This window comes from Nerophis lumbriciformis, linkage group LG14 (assembly GCF_033978685.3).
Source record: "Nerophis lumbriciformis linkage group LG14, RoL_Nlum_v2.1, whole genome shotgun sequence".
NCBI lineage: Eukaryota > Metazoa > Chordata > Actinopteri > Syngnathiformes > Syngnathidae > Nerophis > Nerophis lumbriciformis.
In genome coordinates, this window is record NC_084561.2 from 21,235,879 (window position 1) to 21,255,226 (window position 19,348).

Consider the following 19,348-nt stretch of genomic DNA (forward strand, 5'->3'; position numbering starts at 1 on the left):
TGTGCACTTAAGATGTGACTTTAAGGTTTTACTACTTACGTATAAAATACTACACGGTCTAGCTCCGTCCTATCTTGTCGATTGCATTGTACCATATGTCCCGGCAAGAAATCTGCGTTCAAAGAACTCCGGCTTATTAGTGATTCCCAGAGCCCAAAAAAAGTCTGCGGGCTATAGAGCGTTTTCTATTCGGGCTCCAGTACTATGGAATGCCCTCCCGGTAACAATTAGAGATGCTACCTCAGTAGAAGCATTTAAGTCCCATCTTAAAACTCATTTGTATACTCTAGCCTTTAAATAGCCCCCCTGTTAGACCAGTTGATCTGCCGTTTCTTTTCTTTTCTCCTCTGCTCCCCTTTTCCTTGAGGGGGGGGGGGGGGGGGGGGGGCACAGGTCCGGTGGCCATGGATGAAGTGCTGGCTGTCCAGAGTCGGGACCCGGGGTGGACCGCTCGCCTGTGCATCGGCTGGGAACATCTCTGCGCTGCTGACCCGTCTCCGCTCGGGATGGTGTCCTGCTGGCCCCACTATGGACTGGACTCTTACTATTATGTTGGATCCACTATGGACTGGACTCTCACAATATTATGTCAGACCCACTCGACATCCATTGCTTTCGGTCTCCCCTAGAGGGGGGGGGGTTACCCACATATGCGGTCCTCTCCAAGGTTTCTCATAGTCATTCACATCGACGTCCCACTGGGGTGAGTTTTTCCTTGCTCGTATGTGGGCTTTGTACCGAGGATGTCGTTGTGGCTTGTGCAGCCCTTTGAGACACTTGTGATTTAGGGCTATATAAATAAAGATTGATTGATTGATTGATTGATTGATTGATTGATGTATGTACATACTTGCCAACCCTCCCGGATTTTCCGGGAGACTCCCGAAATTCAGCGCCTCTCCCGAAAACCTCCAGGGACAAATTTTCTCCCGAAAATCTCCCGAAATTCAGGCGGACCTGAGTGACGGGTTGACAGCCTGTTCTGACGTCCGCTTTCCCACAATGTAAACAGCCTGCCTGCCCAATCACATTATAACTGTAAAATGATGGAGGGCGAGTTCTTGGTTTCTTATGTGGGTTTATTGTTAGGCAGTTTCATTAACGTCCTCCCAGCGCGGTAACAACACACAACAACAGCAGTCAAGTTTTCGTCTACCGTAAAGCAGTTCGTCTGCCGTAAACAGCAATGTTGTGACACTTTTAAACAGGACAATACTGCCATCTACTGTACATGCATATGTGACCCACCCATAATATGTCACATTTTTGTGTTGATTTATTTATTTTATTTTGTGGTTTGAATTCGTTTTTGGAGCTGTCATTACACGTTTATCAGTATTATCATTGGTCAGTAGGGGGCAGTAGGGCGTTTCTTCCCAATTGAATGCTGTCACCTGCAGACCGGAAGTGTCTTGTCATTCTGATGAGAGCGACCAGTCTGTGAACAATTGAAACGTCCTGTGTGCTTTTTCCTCCTGTATAACAGGTTAGTTTTGGTGAATCCACTTACTGAATAATATCCATGTGATCCTTATAAGTTTAAGTACATATTCTGATGGTGGAGCCTAACTCTAAAGTGTTTGTGAATTGTAGTTTGTATTTGTGAATGAATCCAGTGCACAGCTGCAGTAATCAATACAAAAAGGCGACGTGAGTGCGCAATGTTTATATAGGAACTTCTGATCCTAATTCAGACTCCCAAATTAGAGCTCCCGCTTTCTTATTGATTTTATAATGTAAATTTGTATAATGTGTGTGTTCTGAAATAGTGACAGAGAATAGAACAAGGATGGACAATTCAACCCTTAACTCAACAATGAGTAGATGAGTGTTATGTGAGTGTATATGTGTAAATAACTGAACACTGAAATTCAAGTATTTATTTTATTTATATATATATATATATATATATATATATATATATGTATGTATATATATATAATTTAAAAAAATATATATATATAGCTAGAATTCACTGAAAGTCAAGTATTTATTTTATATATATATATATATATATATATATATATATATATATATATATATATATATATATATATATATATAGCTAGAATTCACTGAAAGTCAAGTATTTCTTATATATATATATATATATCTTAACCACGCCCCCCGCCCCACCCTCAACCACGACCCCCACCCCCCACCTCCCGAAATCGGAGGTCCCAAGGTTGGCAAGTATGATATATATGAAATACTTGACTTGGTGAATTCTAGCTGTAAATATACTCCTCCCCTCTTAGTCATTAGTATGCTTCCGTTTTGACTGATATTGCATGTATACATCTCAGAGTTGTATATTTTGGTGCTGGATTCATGCTACCGGTAACTGTTAGCATGCAAGCAAGGTAATATTAGCATTCTAGATTTGTTGACAAGTTTTACAGGTATACACCTCACAGTCACAAATGTTGGTACTTTACACCTGATAACTGTTGGCATGCTATCTTTTTTTGCTATTTTGCGTGTGTACACCTCAGAGTCCTATATTTTGTACTTGACACATGCTAAGTGTTAGCATGTAAGCATGATAACATTAGCATGCTTCCTTTTTGACTGATTTTGCATGTATGAAAAAAATGGTTTTAATGGATAAACAATTAACATTTATTAACACACACAAAAGTGATGAAAATGGGTGCATCTGAGTACCTGTATCGATTCTCACGTACCGGGAATTGGTACCGTCAGGTTCAAATGTGAAAGCTTCCCATTCTTACTAGTTAAAACCTACTCAGTGGCCAAGTGGTTAGAGTGGTAGGTTGTGAGTTCAAACCCCGGCCGAGTCATACCAAAGACTATAAAAATGGGACCCATTACCTCTCTGCTTGGCATTCAGCATCAAGGGTTGTAATTGGGGGTTATATCACCAAAAATGATTCCCGGGCGCAGCCACCGCTGCTGCTCATTGCTCCTCTCACCTCCCAAGGGGTGATCAAGGTTGATGGGTCAAATGCAGAGAATCATTTCGCCACACCTCGTGTGTTTGTGACAATCATTGGTACTTTAACTTAACTTTAACTTTAAACATATTGTTACACTGCAAAAAGTCAGTGTTCAAAAACAAGGGAAAAAATACAAAAATGAGGGGTATTTTACTTGAACAAAGCAAAATTATCTGCCAATAGAACAAGAAAATTTGGCTTGTCAAGACTTTCCAAAACAAGTACAATTAGCTAACCTCAATGAAGCCCAAAATACCTTAAAATAAGTATATTCTCACTAATAACAAGTGCACTTTTCTTGATAGAAAAAACAAATATGAGACCTTTTTGCTCAATATGTTGAAAAATATTCTTAAATTTAGTAAATGCTAGTGCCGTTATCTTGACATAATGATATGCGCTCGGCATTACATTTCTTGAAACCAGCAAACTTATACTAATATTTTTCTTAATGGAAAGCCAACAAGGCAACCGCTTGTTACTCTCGGGGTCTCCTAGCCCTTTTAGGCAAATCATATTGTCTAAAAATGCATTTTCCCATCGATAACATGACATCATCGCGCCAGGTGCGTGCTCTTTCAGTCAATTAGTGCGCAAGGAAAAAAGGAGAGGAAAAAAAAAAATATATATATATATATATATATATATATATATATATATATATATTTACAGCCCGGGCCCTGGCCAATTTTTTTTTAATTGTAATTTTGAAGAATTTATCTGAATGTGCATGAACTATTTCTGTTCAAAATGGTTTGAAATGTCAAATGTTTAAATATTAACTGTACTGTGCCAACTGTACTACTATAAGAGTACATATTTTCTATTGTTTCATTGAAAATAAAACAGCAAAGTCCATTTGGCTGTCATCTGTTTTAATTATGAGACACAATTGTGTCAAAGTCATGATTTTTTTATTTCATGCTTGAAATAAGAAATGATTACTTTAATAAAGTAGTTTTATACTTGTGAGTGTTGATGACACAGCTTTGCAACAGTTGATATTCTAGTTTCAAGCATGTTTTACTCAATATAGGTCATAACATCTCAGCAACAAGCTGTAATATCTTACTGAGATAATTTAGGACCAAAACCCTTAAAACAAGTAAAACACTCTAACATAAAATCTGCTTAGTGAGAAGAATGATCTTATCAGACAGAAAATAAGCAAATATCACCCTTATTTGAGATATTTAATCTTACTTAGATTTCAGTTTTTGCCGTGTTCTTTTTTTTTTGCTCTGTCAGAACTCAGCATTAGTATTTTTGTCCAGGCAGAGTTTTGTCCAACCGGGTCTCATTAGGTGGCGTAAGGGATCATAATGTTGCAACGCGCATCATTAGAGAGACGAGCAAAATTTCATTTTGTGTTTATTAACAATACCACTCTGATGGATGACTGCGGCTGGAAGAGAGAAGCTTGATTAGATGACAGTTTAAGCAAACATGGCGACAAGACGAGATAGCAGCGCTGTGTGGTCAGCTCTCCTCCAAGGCCTCGTTAGTACTGGGTCACTGAACTGCCGTCCAGATTTCTAAATGGCCACTCAAATCCCAGAACTGGACCGTGTGTGTGTGTGCGCGTGCGCGTGCGCGTGCGCGTGCGCGTGCGCGTGTGTGTGTGTGTGTGTGTGTGTGTGTGTGTGTGTGTGTGTGTGTGTGTGTGTGTGCGCGCGCTACTGCTGTCTCTCTGGACTTTCTCAGTAAAGGCTGTGTGTTTACCGAGAGTGTTTTCAGACCAACAGGGCAGGAAATGTTTAACAGGGATGGTTGTAGTTGAGTCGTGGCGTCTCACACGCTCTCCCCAGGGGATTTGTCGGAATATTTACAGTATTTAGTAGGATGCTTCATACTCGCAGTGTCTCACCTTTGACCCCTTGACGCACACATTGGTGTACAATCTGCTGCAAGATTGACTGACAGCTATTGGTGTCCCCATGCGGCTTTGTCACTACCGATCATACTTGCCAACCCTCCCGAATTTTCCCGGGAGACTTCCGAATTTCAGTGCCCCTCCCGAAAATCTCCCGGGGCAACCATTCTCCCGAATTTCTCCCGATTTCCACCCGGACAACAATATTGGGGGCCTGCCTTAAAGGCACTGCCTTCTCTCACCTGAAAAGGAGACTATTATATGTGTCTCAGTTATCCATAGGTTTATCTATAACCCATAAAGTCGGCAGGCACGTAGCTATTTCTCAGCGTGTGTTTAATCCAGCCGGCACGTTAATACACTGACACACAACATCCGGATTCCCATCATGCATTGCTTCAAAACTACGGCAAGTAGTAATGTCCAAAAACATAACAGAGACGAAGCAGAAGAACGAAGAAGAGACATGGCGATGACGAGTAAGAAGAAGTACGCTTGCAAGTTCCTAAATGATTAGAAAAAATAATTTCAGTTCATCCAGGACAGCTCGATGGGGAAGGGGTATGCTGCCTGCACATTTTGTAGATCAGACTTCTCCATTGAACACGGTGGCCGAACGGATATACTCATTCATGAACGGATTATTTATATATATGTATATGTATATATATATGTATAAGAAATACTTGAAAATATATACTCCCCCGCTACACTGTAAAAACTGAAATCTAAGTAAGATTAAATATCTCAAATAAGGGTGATATTTGCTTATTTTCTGTCTGATAAGATAATTCTTCTCACTAAGCAGATTTTATTTTAGAGTGTTTTACTTGTTTTCAGGGTGTTGGTCCTAAATGATCTCAGTAAGATATCACAGCTTGTAGCTGAGATGTTATGACCTATATTTAGTAAAACATGCTTGAAACTAGAATATCAACTGATGCAAAGCTGTGTCATCAACACTCACAAGTATAAAACTACTTTTTTAAAGTAATAATTTCTTACTTCAAGCATGAAAAAAAAATCATGATGCTGAGCGCATATCATTATGTCAAGATAATGGCACTAGCATTTATTTAATCTAAGAATATTTTTCAACATATTAAGCAAAACGGTCTTTTTTTTCTACCAAGAAAAGTGCACTTGTTATTAGTGAGAATATACTTATCTTAAGGTATTTTTGGGTTCATTGAGGTTAGCTAATTTTACTTGTTTTGGAAAAGTCTTGACAAGCCGAATGTTCTTGTTCTATTGGCAAATAATTTTGCTTAGTTCAAATAAAATACCCCTAATTTTTGTATTTTTTTTTTCTTCTTGTTTTTGAACACACCCAACCACCCCCCCCCATCTCCCGAATTCAGAGGTCTCAAGGTTGGCAAGTATGTTGGCGCCTTATCTGACTTTTTAGATGCAAGCTACATTTTTTTTGTTGTTGTTGTTGTTGTTGTTTTTTGCTGATATCGGACCGATGTCAATATCGGATCGGGACACCCCCACTGACAGGTGAGGTGGCCAAAAATAAATTTAAAAAAAGCGTCCACCTCCTATTCCATTTGTCTGCTTCTCACATAAACACAGACGGCCTGTTTGAGTATGCAGGGTTGAATCCAGGCGAGAGTTTGATTCCTACATTCGCCTTCATGTTTGTGTGTATATATATTTTTGATATTATACATCAACATTTAATAGCAGCAGAGGGCGGATTTTTTTTTTCTTCTTCTTTCTCCCATGCACCAGATCTGTCACCATGCAGGGGGTAGAGAGAATGTCACGGAGGAGCTATGTCTTTCTTCATGGTATCCATCCAGATAGTATTTTAATTGGCTTTCCTCTCCGCCCAAGAAGAGACGGAACAAAGGTGAGCGGAGGGATGAATCATGAAGGGACGGCGAGAACGCGCTGCTCAGGGTTCCCGTCTCCCGCTCGCCAGCTATGCCGCCTCGTCATTGTGACCCTCACAATGAGCACGGCCCTCAGCGAGGCCTCGCCGTCAGCTGACGTCGGCGCCTTAACCGGACGTTCCTTCCGCGTCGAATCGGTCCGCGTCATAGAAACCGAGCCGGTGACCGTCAGTCACGGGATGAAACGGGCCTGCGCGGAAGGACTATGTGCATAATATGCGTGTGCTCGTGCGTTGTATGTCGATGGTTGATGTACAGACCTGGAGGGCAAACGCCCCAGGCTGCACTCGTTAAGAACCTGTCAGTCACCGGCAGAGAAGAACCACAAGGAGTCCAAATTGCAGCATTGAGGGTGTGTGCACAATAAAAAAAAAAACATGCACTCAGACTCTTGGCTATCCAAAATAAGCAGGGAGAAAAATATGTAATAAGGGAAAACTGTGTCACTACATGAAGCCACACTGCCCTCCAGTGGTTGGAAGCGGCTCTAAACGCACATGCGTTGTGAAACTCTGGAAGTGGGTGTGTTTTTTTTTTTTTTTTTGGTTTCGGTCGTCAATGCAAAATCAAACCCACTGTGCAAGAGGAAGTGGGAGGAAGTGTAATTTTAACCAAAAAAAAAAGGGGTTGTTTAAAGTAGATGCATCGACAAGGTAATCTAAAGACAGGATGTAGAAAGGAGAAGTGCTCTTTATTTCTTCCAACCAGCCTTTAATTGTCGCTTTTTTCTTCGTTCAACCCGGCTTAAAATGATAAATGGCTATAGTTTACATTTTTAACCCGGGCCTTTGCTAGATCTGTACCTAAAACAGTGCCAGTGCTTAAACGTTGCCGAATGTGTACTTTGAAAATAGAAAACGTACATTTTATTAATTGTATTTATTTATAAATCATTCAATTTTGTTTTAATTATTATAATAAATTAATAAAAACTATAACAAATATATAAAAACATATTTTGAAAAGACATAAGAAAAACTATTAATGATGTTTTTTTTATTAAAATAAAATTACAATAATTAAATAAACAATGATTTAAAACAATGCATTTTCTTATTTACTTATTCAACTAAACATTTTGTTAATGCATTTAAATAAATGAATACAAACTATAACAAATATATAAAAAATATATTTTGAAATTAAATAAAACACTATAAAAATTGTTTTTATCAAAATAACATTTCAATATAGAAATAAATAAACAATGATTTAAAACAATGCCTTTCCATATAAATGTATCCATCTAAATAAAACCAATTTTAATAAAAAGCATTATAATAAATGAATAAAAACTATAACACAAATTTAAAGGCATATTTTGAAATAAAATAAAAAAACTATTAAAAATATTTTCATTAATTAAAATAAAATTACAATATTTTAATTAATACATATTTAAAACAATGCCTCTAGTTATGTTTTACCCAAATTAACCTACTTCATTCCTCTACTCTTGCTGTTCCAACTAGTCATTGAGTCATCATGTCATATTTATTTATTGTGGGCCTTTAATTATTTATTTGATCCTTTATTTAAAAAAATAAAATATTTGGAAAAATAATCACCTTTCAATGATTTTTAGAAATAATTTCCATACTTTTGACAATAAACCCACACAATATTCAGCGTGTTTGTCTACAATGACTCATATGCAGCAATCCTTTTGTTTCCATCTCTGCCCACTGTGGTCACAGCTGTGACTGCATGGAAGGAACTGGTCGCTACTTGACTTTAACACTCTCTGTGGCCCCGCCCACTGTCATATCGTCACAATTACAAGATGCCAGCATGAACGAATAATAAAGCACAGAAGACACAAAACATTGTTGTCACAACTTCAGTATATTTAGTGGATACAGTTCTTGTACAGTCTGATGCAGTGATTCTCAAACTTTGGTACGCGGGCGCCATCTAGTGGCACGCCAAAGAGTATTCAAACACAGTGTTACTGTTCAAACTGTGTGTAATGTTACAGTGGACAACAATATTAAATATACTTGTTAAATAAAATCTCTCCCTTGTTTTTAATGAATACTTAGGCCTACTACGCTACTGTATTTGAATGTTGGCCACTATGGTGGTTTACAGTGTTTTCTGAGGTTGTATTTGGTCAAACAAGTTTGAGAACTACTGCTCTAATTAGTGTAAATAACTACTGCGGAGGTTGTGACAACATTTCTTATCCTAACCACGTCCAAAAATAGTCTGATAAATTCTTCCGGCTTTATCAGTTCATGCTCTAAGACAGGGGTGTCAAACTCATTTTAGATCGGGGGCCACATGGAGAAAAATCTACACCCAAGTGGGCCGGCCTGGTAAAATCACGGCAGGATAACTTAAAAATAAAGACAACTTCAGATTGTTTACTTTGTTTAAAAATAGAACAAGCACATTCTGAAAATGTACAAATCATAATGTTGTTGTTGGGTTTTTTTTTACATTTACATGCTGCGGTTAATGATATTATATCTTTATTTGTTCTTATTTATGCTTTCTGAATAAATGATGTCATAATGTTCATCAGTCAACTCATTGGTGTTCATTTTCAATCTATCAAGATGAAAAAATAATATCAAAATCAAATTACGGGATGTTATTTATGTAGTTTGCTAATTTTCCTCAACTGGTGCACTAACATCACGTTTTTTTTTGGTTTTTTTACTTATGTAGCATCATCTACAAAGATACAAATAATTGCTATTGCGACATCTAGTGGACACATTTAGAACAGCAGTTTTTTTCCATTAGAAAATTTTGGCTCATTTTTATACTTAGCAAACTAATTTTGCGAGCCAAATAAAACCTATTCGCAGGCCTGATCCAGCCCGCGGGCCGTATGTTTGACACCCCTGCCATACATGGTACTGTATTTTCCGGACTATAAGCCGCTACTTTTTGCCCACTCTTTGAACCCTGCGGCCTACAAAACAGTACAGCTAATTTATGGATTTTTCGCTGCTAACGGCCATTATGTTTTGTATTCAAAAAACAGTTTTCATAAAACACCGACAGAGACACTGAAAAGGTGTGTTGTTGTTTGCGCTGTGGCGCCATCTTTTGGAGGAGTTCGCTCAATGCAGGTGCTGTTGTATGAAAATGTACTTCCTGTTTCGTGCCTTCAACTGGAACTATTGGTCCCGTTTCGTCTACTACAGGTTGTAGTCAGTCAAGTGACTTTTGAACGGAAGAAAAACAAAGTCCATAGCGTGACATCAAAAATAAAGTTACAGGATGTTATTTATGTAGTTTGATCTTTTTCCTTGACTAGTGCACTAACATCATGTGGTTTTTTTTTTTTTTTACATCTGTCGCATAATTCTACAAAGATACAAAGAATTGCTATTGCGACATCTAGTGGACACATTTAGAACAGCAGTTTCTTTCATTCAAAAAATGTTGGCAAATTTTTATACTTAGCAAACGCATCCCGCGGGCCGGATAAAACCTGTTCGTGGGCCTGATGCGGCCCGCGGGCCGTACGTTTGACACCCGTGCTCTAAGACTTAGATAGGACAGCTGGGGTGCAGGATCCATGCCATGGATACATACCATGGATTCCATGGTATGTATCCTCTAAAAGTGGGGACACACCCAGACAAGGATGGTGTCTCTCTAGTGTTGTGACAGTTGTTAAGTAAGATACAATGGACTCGGACATCTGCCAGCACAACAACAGTCGTTAGGATGGAATCACCCTCGTTAGCATTCAGTTGTATCAACGGTCAAGGGCGTGCCTGTATCGCAATATAGATGTATTCGCTCAGACATGATGCTCTCTGCAAGCGTGTCATGCAAATACAGTCAAGCATGTTGTTGGCGTCATCGTCGGGAAATGCATGAGTGCGGCCCCCATTGGAGAGCCGCGGTTCATTAGGAAAAACATGATCCTCTACCTTCGAAAAGTGGGCCACTTTATAGTTTTAACCAGCATGACTGTCTGCTAATTTACTGCTATTACATAATTATGAGCTATAAATGTACAGTGGTACCTCATCTTTGAGATAAGCGCGGTCTTTTGGTTAATTGTTATGCTTTAAATTACAAGGAAAGATGAGTTACAAGCATCCTCGCTATTAGTTGGTGTGGCAAATGACACAGTGAACCCAAGATCCGACCAAAACATCTGGTCTTACTCGCTAGCGTTAGCTTGCAACTAAAGATGGCCATAACTTTGATATCCCAACCATGGGAAAGAAGAAAGTGGCTGTGAAGGACAGTGCTGAGTAAAAGAGGTGGATTATGTTTATTGAATTAAAGAAAAAAATCATCAAAAACATGCCAAGCGTGTCGCCAACTTGGCAAAGCAAGTCGAGCATATCACAAGTCTGCACCGTACTGAAGCAGAATGAGTCTAACGCCGGCCAAGAAAGTTAAAATAACATCGAAACGGCAGACATTAACCGTGAAAATATGGAAATGCTGCTGATGGTGTGTTTGACGGAGAAGCAGCTGAAAGGAGATGCCATATAGCCCACTCATTTACATTTAGAACTGAATATTGTTGAGAAAACTGAGCAGAATAAGTAAAACAAAAAATATTTATTTAAATATGAAAACATTTTTGACTCTGAAGATAATTAAAATCAACAAGCGGTAGAAAATGGATGGATGGATGGGTCCACAGAGATTTTTTTTTTTAATTTTTCTTTTTTGTAGTTCTTATTATTTAAAAAAATAAAATAATAATAAAAATTCCTTTTGAACAATATAAGGAGAAAGACCTCTTTATTTTATTCTATTTTATTTTTTTAACCCGAATGGGTTGGATAAAATCTAACTATATATGAATGATTTTTATGTTGGGGTGTGACAAATAGTTCCCATTTTCCTTATGTGGAAGCTCCAACACTGGAAGTGCATATTTAGACGTGCTAAAATTGCAATTTGATTGTATAAGAAGTTCCTTTTGGGTGTCTTACATTCATGCTTTCATCCATGCCTTATGACCACAAACTTAAAGCAACAGTACACACTAAAAATGCTGGGTTATTTTGATAACCGAATTTGTGAGTTGCTAGTGTTGGGTTACATTTTGGAGTTATTTTTATGAAGAGCAATCATTTTTTTGGGTTATAAGGGTATTATTTGAACTCAATTTCTGAGTTTTCAAAATTATGAACCATTTTGGGGTTGTTTTTCAACGGGTATAAGGCTTTTTTTTTAAATTAAAAAGTTACTTTTTTCTTGAAGGGAATATTATTATGGATTAATCTCATTAACATTATTTACAATTACCCAACATTGAGTTAGCATAACACAACATTTGGGTTAAATAGTTCAACCCAATAGTTTGGTTGGGAATAACCCAACATTAACTTATCATAACTCAACTTTTTGGTTAGATAATTCAACGCAAAAGTTGGATTGAAAAAAATAACCCAAAATGTTGAGTCAAAATAACTCAAATAAGGGGTTCAACCTTTTCTGAATCAGCAGTTGGGTTAAAATTGGGTTATTTTTTATCCCAACATTTTTTAGTGTGTACACGCTAAAAAATGCTGGGTTATTTTGATAACCCAATTTATGAGTTGCCAGTGTTGGGTTACATTTTTTTGTTATTTTTATGAAGAGCAATCCATTTTTTGGGTTATAAGGGTGTTATTTTAACTCAATTCCTGGGTTTTGATAACTATGAACCATTTTTGGGTTGTTTTTCAATGAGTAATGCATTTTTGGGTAAAAGGCTTTTTTTTATTAAAAAGGTACTTTTTTCTTGAAGGAAATGTTATTAGGGATTAATCTCATTAACATTATTTACAACCACACATCTTATGTACATGAAAATGTTTGAGCATGCTGTATAGAACTACTAATGTCATGATCTGTAATGTTTGTTTCGTTTTTGACTCCCTCAGTTCCTGTTTTGAGCACCGCTGAGTTTGTGTTTTAGTTGCCATGACTGCAGATAGTTTTCACCTGCCTCTGAATAGAGTTTGGGACGCTCACCTGCACCTGGGCACTAATCAGAGAGCTACTTATTCCCTGCTTTTCGCCACACTCAGTCTGGCTTTCTTATTTGCTTCCACGCAACAGTTACCACGGCTACTAATTTGATTTCTGATCTAAGTTTCACTTTTTGTTTGCCTGTTTACATGCTAAGCTTTTCTTGTTTGCTATTGCGTTAGCTTCTCGTTCTATCGGCACGCTGGTGCTCTTTTCTTTGTATCCTGCATGATTTATGGACAATAAATCATTTCCTTGCCTGCACCTTGCCTCCGGAGTCGCGTCGGCATCCTGGGAGAACGATCCATGCAGTAAAATGTGACCCCGATTATGACTATACACGGAAATTCTTGTTAAAAAGAAGTCCCTCATATCTTGCTTTTGAGTATATTTTAATGGAATAAAAATAATTTTGATCAGTAGTTGGGAAGGAGTAGGACAAACCAGCAGTAAAATGTATAATTTTTAACCAACTATTGGGTCAACGAGCGCTAAATTGCGCAACCCAATAGTTGGGTTTGGAAGAACCTAACATTGTAGTGAGCATAACTCAGCTTTTGTGTTAAATAAATTCAACCCCATAGTTGGGTTATGAATCAACCAACATTGAGTTAGCAGAACTCAACTTTTGGGTTAAATAATTTACCGGTAACCCAATGGTTTGCTTGGGAATAACCCAACACTAAGTTATCATAACTCAAATTTTTGGTAAGATAATTCAAGGCAAAAGTTGGGTTGAAAAAATTAACCCAAAATGTTGAGTTAAAATAACTCAAATAAGGGGTTCGTCCTTTTCTGAACCAGCAGTTGGGTTAGAATTGGGTTATTTTTTAACCCAACATTTTTTAGTGTGTAAGTCAGTGGTTCTTCACCTTGTTGGAGGTACCGAACCCCACCAGTTTCATATGCGCATTCACCGAACCCTTCTCTAGTGAAAAAGTAAAAAAATTCAAATTCAAGACAAAGTTGTATGTTTTTGGTAACACTTTAGTATGGGGAACATTTTCTAAGTAACAAAGACTAAATTTAGAGTTATTTGGACACTAGGGGACCATATTCTAAGTAACACAGACTTAATTTAGAGTTACTTGGACACTTGGGGAACTTATTCTAAGTAACAAAGACTAAATTTAGAGTTATTTGGACACTAGGGGAACATATTATAAGTAATAAAGACTTAATTTAAAGTTATTTGGTTAGGGTTAGGGTCAGGGTTAGAGGGATAGGGTTATAATAAGGCCATGGCATTAATAAGTACTTAATAATGACTAGTTAAGAGCCAATATGTTACTAATTTGCATGTTAACAAACAACTAATTAATGGTGAATATGTTCTCCATACTAAAGTGTTACCATGTTTTTTTTACTGGTGCACAAAATGAACCGTGCATGAACATCACCTTGTTCAAAGAACAAAACCAAAACAGTGCATAAACTCACAACAAATTACACACCTGCAAATCAGTCAGCTGTTGCCGTATCCGTAATACGCCGATAGGGAGAAGTTTTTATTTACACGATGAGTCGGGTGTGTTTTGGCCTCCGCCGAACTCCTGAGGCCGACTCACCGTACCCCTAGGGATCAATCGAACCCAGGTTAAGAACCACTGGTGTAAGTAATATTTACAGGTGTTAAGTGTAATTATTTGCAGTAAACTGAATAAAAATCGGTCTTATAACGTCATGTCTTGTATTATGTAAGTATTTCTAAGAATGTTACTCCAACTGAAGAGAAAGTCACCTAACGTCTAGAATGAATACAAAAATGGTGGCTAACAGGGCGGAGTCCGGAAGACGAGGAACTGAAAAAGGTGTTTCACTTCTGTTTGTTGTCTCATTTGGAAGCGTTCTGCTAAAAAGTCTGATTTCCCGCTAGGGGCATGTGAGTGAACACAATATTTAGGTCTCCTACACTGGAATTTTTGTGTTTAAAAAGATAAAATAAAAATATGTTGACTGATTTTTGTCCTCCAGTCAGATGTGAGATGAGACAACTTCCTGTTCTTGGTGACAGTGCTGAAATGAAGCTTCCTGCCACCAAGCGTTAAGGTGAAGGCGGTCTGAATCCAGCGTGACATCACTCTCACTTCACTTGAGGACCAAAGGCGAGGTTTTTCGGCATTGGGGAACAAGTCCAGGAAGCTGTGTCGACAGATAAGACTTGAAGAGTACGTGTGCGTCTTGAATAATTGTCTTCTTACCCTTCCTGACGTCCGACTTCATCGTCGGATCAGTCGAGTGTGGCGTGTCAACGTTTGCCTTCTTGTCGGTCCCCCCGCTGTAGGCGACTGGTTTATGGTGTTTGGCGGCACACATGGAAGGTCTGTGCGGTCTAAGGACCCTGCTGCTGTGGGCGGCTGGCATCTCTTTGGCCTACTGTGAGTAACCAAATGTCAACTTTTCTCAACCATTTTCCCCCCATTTTTTAAAGTATGTTTAAAAAAAAAACTACTAAATGAAAACACATTAAATTAATTGATAATACGTTTATCTTATTAATATTTTTTTTAAATTAGTAATTTATTTTTTATTTTATTTTTTTAACTATAATTGTTTGTATTGTCTGATTGTGGTATTGACATTTCCCGCACATACCAACAGGACAGCTCGAGCAGATAGCGTTACGTTGACAAAATACTGAGAAATAGAGAAATTTAACGCAACGCTATGTTTCTGTTCTGCTTTGTTCGAGATTGTGGGCGCGACATGGCCAAGAAGGTCATTTTTTTTTGAGGAACACCACGAGTATAACCAAATAAGTTGCACAAATGACTATACTGACAGTATCTGAAGTAAACAAACCTTTTTTGTTACATGGATCACGTTACGAGTAAAAAGTGTGTAACGGCCAAAAAGGAGAGGACTTAAAGGGGTGCCTTGAGGAACGCCTCAGTTATGTGAATCACAGGGTTAAAATGTCAACGCAAGGATCTGCCAATGTGTTTACAGTTCAGTTTCAGTTCAGTTTCAGTTTATTTCGAGCATGCATACAATGCAATGTAATGCATCACATATTTCCAGTTGTTTCATTACACCACGTCCGAAAAGGAGTAGGAAAAAGCTGAGCTTATTTAATCCTACCCCTTTTCATACCGTAGCAATTGTATCCTATTGTCTTGTTCTCTGTAACATAACAGTGAACAAATAAATAATAAACAAATGAGATCGGTAGGTTGTGAGTTCTAACCCCGGCAGAGTCATACGAAAGACTATAAAAATGGGACCCATAACCTCCCTGCTTGGCACTCAGCATCAAGGTTTGGAATTGGGGGTTAAATCACCAAAAATGATTCCCGGGCGCGGCCACCGCTGCTGCTCACTGCTCCCCTCACCTCCCAGGGGGTGATCAAGGGTGATGGGTCAAATGCAGAGAATAATTTTGCCACATCTAGTGTGTGTGTGACAATCATTGATACTTTAACTTAACTTTATCTTAACATACCATAGTAAGTAAACAAATATTAAATACATAAATTATCTTTGGCTCAATAAAAAATTAAAAAAACCGAACAAGGTCCAAGTTCCTCTATAAACAAGAGCACTCGAGTGTTTTTAAGAATCTGTTGCAAAAATGTTTGTGTCCTAAGTTATGAAGTGAACTCGGGGGCCGGTCGGTATCTTGTCATTCACGGATTTTTGTTCCACCGGCCACCAGTTGAATAGCCCTGCCATACATGTATGTCTACAATGAACCGTTTTAAAGGGGTTAAAAATGTTAACCGACGGAATTCTTAAATAATGTTCGATGTAAATTAAGCAATGTAATTAGCATAATTGGCCATGACGCATGTGCTTTAACACTATTTGTATCAACATGTCAATCTTTTCTAAGTACATTAAGCCTTTTTGACTCTGTTTTATTTATTTCTTTATTTTTAGCCTGTTTTTGTTTCTTTTGTTTCTACGCAGGCCCATAAAAAGAACGAGCTACGGTCTCCCAGGGCCCTTTTCGGGTTTGCCTGGTTTACGTAATCCACCTTCTTAGCACCATCGTGAGCCATGGTTCATGCTCGTCAAACGCTGGGCTGCACGCTTGCGGAGTTGTTCTGCACGCTTCTGCGCTGCACCTACAGTATAACATTGGTGTTATTGCGCATTAAGCTGCAATGATTAGTCGATTACAAAAAAGCTTGGATTTATATTATGTTTATAATATATTACCCGGAATTTGAAATATTTGGACATAGTTTCCGCACGAGAGCACATTAGAGCTGTGATGGGTGGGTGCTGCGTTTTTGTGTGGCAGCAAAAAGGAGAGTTATTTATTTAATAATGCACACATGTTAAATATGCAAGTTCAATGTTGATGATGTGCATTTATTAGAAAAAAACTAACAAAGTTTGCTGTCTATTTCAACTATTTTGACTACAGAAATCATTTAGGCTATAAAGTGTGTTTAACTCATTACTCGATTAATCGAATAAACTAATAGATAGATTACTAAAATAATAATATTGCACACGCCCCCTACTTGTGTGGCGTACCCTGCATGTCTAAATACTTCTCCTTTTGTGATTGCTTGCATTTGATTACCAAGTAAATGCGTAACGCAGAAAACACTTCGTCTTTTTCTCTTATACCAGGTGGGAATTTTGTGCGCCGAATACATTCACCATATTTAGACGGGTTGGAATACTTGTTAAATATAGCGACAAAAATCACTAAATTGGCAACACTAATCCCTCCTGCTATGTCTTATTCTTTGGCAAACCAAGTGCATATGAGCGAGCCACGATAAGTAAATGAAATCGTTTGGAGCTGGAAAAGGTGTAGAACAAAATGTATTTACTTGCTTAAAAACAGCACCACTGCTGCAAACTGATACCTGGGTGAGGCTGGCCGGCACAGAGTACAGTTTAGTAACCGCGTGACTAAATGTGTCAAATACAAACCCCGTTTCCATACGAGTTGGGAAATTTTGTTAGATGTAAATATAAACGGAATACAATGATTTGCAAATCCTTTTCAACCCATATTCAGTTGAATGCACTATAAAGACAAGATATTTGATGTTCAAACTCATAAACTTTTCTTTTTTTTTTTTGCAAATAATAATTAACTTAGAATTTCATGGCTGCAACACGTGCCAAAGTAGTTGGGAAAGGGCATGTTCACCACTGTGTTACATCACCTTTTCTTTTAACAACACTCAATATACGATTGGGAACTGAGGAAACTAATAGTTGAAGCTTTGAAAGTGGAATTATTTCCCATTCTTGTTTTATGTAGAGCTTCAGTCGTTCAACAGTCCGGGGTCTCCGCTGTCGTATTTTACGCTTCATAATGCGCCACACATTTTCGATGGGAGACAGGTCTGGACTGTAGGCGGGACAGGAAAGTACCCGCACTCTTTTTTTACGAAGCCACGCTGTTGTAACACGTGCTGAATATGGCTTGGCATTGTCTTGCTGAAATAATCAGGGGCGTCCATGAAAAAGACGGCGCTTAGATGGCAGCATATGTTGTTCCAAAACCTGTATGTACCTTTCAGCATTAATGGTGCCTTCACAGATGTGTAAGTTACCCATGCCTTGGGCACTAATGCACCCCCATACCATCACAGATGCTGGCTTTTGAACTTTGCGTCGATAACAGTCTGGATGGTTCGCTTCCCCTTTGGTCCGGATGACACGATGTCGAATATTTCCAAAAACAATTTGAAATGTGGACTCGTCAGACCACAGAACACTTTTCCACTTTGCATGAGTCCATCTTAGATGATCTCGGGCCCAGAGAAGCCGGCGGCGTTTCTGGATGTTGTTGATAAATGGCTTTTGCTTTGCGTAGTAGAGCTTTAACTTGCACTTACAGATGTAGCGACGAACTGTATTTAGTGACAGTGGTTTTCTGTAGTGTTCCTGAGCCCATGTGGTGATATCCTTTAGAGATTGATGTCGGTTTTTGATACAGTGCCGTCTGAGGGATCGAAGGTCACGGTCATTCAATGTTGGTTTCCGGCCATGCCGCTTACGTGGAATGATTTCTCCAGATTCTCTGAACCTTTTGATGATATTATGGACCGTAGTTGTTGAAATCCCTAAATTTCTTGCAATTGCACTTTGAGAAACGTTGTTCTTAAACTGTTTGACTATTTGCTCACGCAGTTGTGGACAAAGGGGTGTACCTCGCCCCATCCTTTTTTGTGAAAGACTTAGCATTTTTTGGGAAGCTGTTTTTATACTCGATCATGGCACCCATCTGTATCCAATTAGCCTGCACACCTTTGGGATGTTCCAAATAAGTGTTTGATGAGCATTCCTCAACTTTATCAGTATTTATTGCCACCTTTCCCAACTTCTTTGTCACGTGTTGCTGGCATCAAATTCTAAAGTTAATGATTATTTGCAAAAATAAAGTTTATCAGTTTGAACATCAAATATGTTGTCTTTGTAGCATATTCAACTGAATATGGGTTGAAAATGATTTGCAAATCATTGTACTCCGTTTATATTTACATCTAACACAATTTCCCAACTCATATGGAAACGGGTTTGTATGTTATAAGGGTTATGACATACAGTACATTATATACAGTATGTCTGTTATGAGGCTTATAACATACTGTACATTACATACAGTATGTATGTTATAAAGCTTATAACATACAGTACATTATATACAGTATGTATGTTATAAGGCTTATGACATACAGTACATTATACACAGT

General features: G+C 38.2%; 1 long non-coding RNA gene across 1 annotated transcript in view; it reads left to right on the forward strand.

Annotated features, from left to right (window-relative positions):
* Window positions 1–16,734, forward strand: part of LOC140679395 (uncharacterized) — a 29,682-nt gene extending 12,948 nt beyond the window's left edge. Inside the window, exons 2-4 of the long non-coding RNA XR_012050810.1 lie at window positions 14,655–14,848; window positions 14,965–15,058; window positions 16,590–16,734. This is a non-coding gene — a long non-coding RNA (uncharacterized lncRNA). The remainder of the gene's footprint in view (window positions 1–14,654; window positions 14,849–14,964; window positions 15,059–16,589) is intronic.
* The last annotated feature ends 2,614 nt before the right edge of the window (window positions 16,735–19,348 follow it).